A 4,852-nucleotide genomic window follows, 5' to 3' on the forward strand; every position below is an offset into this window, starting at 1 on the left:
CTGTCGAAGCGGGACCGTGCAGGGCCTTCATACCACGGTGGGCCTACAGCGCGAGCTGCGCCAGTGTGAGCGCATCATATACGGCGGCTGCGGCGGCAACGACAACAACTGAGTCGGAGGCGCTTGCCGAGCGCGGTGCGGGGGAGGGCAGGCGCCCGCGGCGTCGTGTCCGAGGGGCCTCTCGAATCTGTTTCTTCTGTCCCGAACAAGCCGTCTGCGAATCGAATGCCAACTGCAGCACGGATTCCTCTGCTGTCCCGGACCGCGCGCGTGCCAAGGAAGGAAGATCTGCGCCGAAGCGGGAGACCTCGCCTCGTGAGTTACGGCCGTGAGCACGGCCAACGCTTGCGCACCGTAGCGGCCGAGCCCAGAAGACCCTTCACTGTCTATATAGATTTACACTGCAGCATGCTTACTCACGTATTGTGGATTGCGGCATGCCGGATGCCATGTTTTAACCACTAACCTCCACAAATTCGCCTCACTAATTCTAAATCGTGCATTCGAAAATTATTTGAAGGTTATTTAGAATGTTGTCTCTGCCCGCTCCATTCAGTAATTTAACGGTGAATGGCTTCCTAATTTAATTACAAGATATTTTTTGTTGTAGCACCGGTATATAACCCGTGCCGTACCGGAGAACCGATACCAGACCCCAGCTCATCTGTTGGATCTAGGACTTGCTCGTCTCGCACCCCATGTCCTCTGGCATACTCTGCAGATACAGAATTTGGCAGCAGAGCCAGCAGTTATGCTTGTCCCTCCACCTTGTTAGTTTCACGCAGCAGCCTCAGACTCCTGGTTTTGTAATACACGCGAGTACGACCCACAGTGCGGTAGCGATGGTGTGACATACAGCACCCTTGTGAGCTGAACTGTGCCAGAGAGAAAAACCAAGATTTGACCACAGATTCCCGTGGGCCCGTGTGGAAAGAAATGGTGAGAATCTGTGCAACTGGCATTCATGAGAGGGGGCCAATATCAATAGACGTTTTGTATGTTCATGTGTGGTACAATTATGTACTGATTCTATACCCCAGTATTGTACAGCGGTGACGGCTGCTGCTACTTTAATAAGTAACATGTTTTTCACTTATTTTTTTAGCTTGAACCGATCCACCACCAACACCACCATTACCACCACCACCACCACCACCAGCACCACCACCACCACCACCACCACCACCACCACCACCACCACCACCAACACCACCATCACCACCACCACCACCACCACAATCACCTCCACCACTACCACCACCACCACCACCACCAGCACCACCACCACCACCAGCACCACCACCACCATCACCACCATCAGAAGCAGCAGCAGCAGTCCTACTACCACCACCACTACTAACATGTTCAGCGATAGTGAGAATTCTTTTTACATATTATTACGAATTATTTCAACATATTCGTTAACCAATCCGTCTCGCCCGTCGTCTAGTCTCGTTTCAATTGGTCGGCCAGTAGGTTCAGTAGTATAGAGGATTCTTTGCCCAACCATGTACAAGTTTTCAAGGTCAGTTACTGAGTTTCAAGTACTGTGTGATCACTGGTGATAGATACGTCACATCTTCAGTCGTGTGGGAAGGCGATTTTGATGTCTGATCCGTCTGTCTTCGGATATGTTGTGGGAAAAATAGCACGTGCTAATATGTACCTTTGTGTTACTTCGAAAGATATACGCACAAACGCGTGCATTAATGTCTTATTTGAGGTAAACATTCGGTGCTCGCAATCGCAAATGACAACGGCGTTTTTAAAAACGTGAAGCTGAAACAACGGCCACTAATACCGTTGTGTACGTTCACCGGTATAACCAAACCAACTGCCTCTTTCACGGTTGCTTGATTGCACGCAGGCGTCACCGACACACGCGACGAGATCTGCGCTCTACCCTCGGTGACCGGTCCGTGCCGCGCCGCGTTCCGCCGCTGGTACTTGAACTCGCAGTCGGGACTGTGCGAGCGATTCATCTACGGAGGTTGCCGGGGCAACGAAAACAACTTCGAGACGCAGGAGGAGTGCAACGCGCGCTGTGGAAGAGGTGAGTTGGACGACGACGACGACGACGACGACGAGGATGGTGCGGAAGAGGATGCTTGCGAGTTGCGGCCGGAGGCGGGTCCCTGCAAGGCGCGAATCACGCGCTGGTACTACAGTCCCGACCACGAGCGCTGCGGCCAGTTCTATTACGGCGGCTGCAATGGCAACAGTAACAACTTTGCCAGCAACGAGGAGTGCATGGCTCAGTGCCACGAAGATTAGGTGGTTCTGCCTGCGACGTGGTTGACTAGGGAGGGCAGTTCGAGCTGCTGCGTGGGGCCTGTACGTGTGGTAGCGAGCTGTGTGCGTGCGTGCATGTGCGTGCGTGCGTGCGCGTGTGTGTATCTTTAGGATGTTTGTATCGAGCTTACATGTTACTCTTATAAAGATTCTTTTTGTTTGTGACGACGCAAAAGTACGGTGTCGAAATAAATTTACGGTGCTTATTTGTTACGTCTAAGATTAGAAGAGAGGTTCTGTATGTATTTGCCGATTGAGAACAATTCTCTGTGCAATTTTTCGAATGTCTAGGTAATTGAGTTGATACGTCGATGGAGAACCGTAATACGTAGTACAAATTAGTAGAGACGTCATCTTTATACTTGATGTGGCAAGTATTCATAGTCATTGGCAACCACGAATTATGTCTGCTGCATGCGGATGACGGTACGTATTCCAGGAACATTTCACTCTACTATAGCCCTGGCAAAGTTATGTATGGGGGAGTGCCCTAATTTTGTTAAAGAATCGTGTAATTTTTGCAAACATGGGCAAATATGGCGGGAACTGACGAAAGGATTCGTTGGTAACCATTTCTTTTTCAACGTGCGTTTTAATAATGTTGCAATGTAATAATGTTTAAACCCTTTTTAACATTTTAATTTTTAATGCCGAGAAAAAGAAAGTTTTCGCAGATGTTCTGATTAACCTATAAATAATTTTATGGTAATATATGTGTGTCTCATATAAATACAGATTGTCATGGAAATTACATGCTAATATCCTACTACTAGCAGGCCGCAGGTATAAAGATTTGATTGGTATCAAGAGTCCATAATAGCAAATTTTCTCGGACTCTTGATAGTATATGGTTTCAAAATCACGACAATTATGATTCAATGTCAGACTCCTTCAGATTGCCAATTATGTAAGCTTTCCAATACATACGTCATATTGTGTATCTCGTGTAATAATCGTATGTATTTGGACAAAAGTAAATTTTAGTAATATAGATTCATCCAACTGAAGATTATATGCAGTCAGGTGGAGTGAATATCTCAACACCGGTCTTCGACTGGACGTCCACCACAGTATATATTGTAAATTTGTTTGGATTCATAATCGGATTGGGTATATTGTCCTTCAAACACCTATGTTTGTAGCCAAACTGAATTTTGTGATCAACAGTAAACTTGGTACACGTACATACGCTGCAATATATATATATATATATATATATATATATATATATATATATATATCTATATACGTGCGTGCGTGCGTACATACATACATGTATACATACATACGCATGCGTACGCATGATTTCTTTTTAACAGATCTCTTGTTTATCTGTATTTGGTGGTTGGAACTGATTTGTTGGTTTATTTTATATTATCGACTCTTGTATAAACTGTAAGTAGGCAGTTAACTTTTCTCATAGCTATACTGTGCTGAAATATATCTACTACTTTCATGTAATATAACAAAACGACAAATAATGTTGTTAGTTTAACATTCCAAAAATGGTGTCAGTTTTCCTTTTCGATTTTTTTTGTTTAGCGATCATACGTGCAAGTATTTTGTAGTGATAAATATACGCTCTGACGTTATTTTAATCTTGGTGTATCCTGGTTTCTTATTCTTTGTCTGTTCTCAACAATTGTTGCACTCTTTATGTGTAATAGTATTAAACTAGCTATTCACTCATTAAACACTCACTTGTAAGCAATAATTGCATGAATTACAATCTTTAATGCGTGCGCCAAACAAAATAAATCAAATCAAATAAACAGTATTTTTCGGCACAAACAATATTCATTTGTGTTTAACGCAATGCGTTATCGTGTCAGAAATTGTGGTCAATGAACCAATTTCAGGTTTTAGATTTATTTGTACTACATAAATAGGGTGAGAGTGCGTGCAAGAGCAGTCAAAAATACGTGCCTCAACCGATGCGCTCGCCCTTGAAAACAATGTCTAAGCAAAAAACACAATCCAAAGCATGAAACGAGAGGTAAAGAAAGCGTACAATTACGGCACATGTCAAATATACAATATGTGAATTTATCCGGATTATATAGTTTGGGGAGATATACGATAGGGGTGGGGCTCCGTTTGTGCTGCTTCTGAATGAAGCATAGAAGAAGTGCCCTACCAGCTAATGTGGAAACGCTATCTGTCTAATGACCTGCTGGCCCTTAGATTGAGGCATAAATATATTAATTTATATACGTATATATATATAATGTATTTGTAGACGTATAATGGTGGGGGGAAACTGAGACTTGTGCAGGTAGATGTATCGGAGATGGTAGAGAGGGGAGAATGTGGAGACAGGGAAGAGGGGAGAATGTGGAGACAGTAGGAAAGAGGGGAGAATGTGGAGACAGTAGGGAAGAGGGGAGAATGTGGAGACAGTAGGGAAGAATGGTTAATGTGGAGACAGTAGGGAAAAGGGGAGAATGTGGAGACAGTAGGGAAAAGGGGAGAATGTGGAGACAGTAGGGAAGAGGGGAGAATGTGGAGACAGTAGGGAAGAATGGTTAATGTGGAGACAGTAGGGAAGAGGGAAGAATGT

At 44.5% G+C, this 4,852-nt stretch overlaps 1 long non-coding RNA gene across 1 annotated transcript; it reads left to right on the forward strand.

Annotated features, from left to right (window-relative positions):
• LOC106814751 lies at nt 1-720 on the forward strand. Its single transcript, XR_001394650.1, has 2 exons — nt 1-315; nt 611-720. It is a non-coding gene; the product is annotated as an uncharacterized LOC106814751 (long non-coding RNA).
• The last annotated feature ends 4,132 nt before the right edge of the window (nt 721-4,852 follow it).

Source organism: Priapulus caudatus, unplaced genomic scaffold (assembly GCF_000485595.1).
Source record: "Priapulus caudatus unplaced genomic scaffold, Priapulus_caudatus-5.0.1 Scaffold973, whole genome shotgun sequence".
Classification (NCBI taxonomy): Eukaryota; Metazoa; Priapulida; class Priapulimorpha; order Priapulimorphida; family Priapulidae; genus Priapulus; species Priapulus caudatus.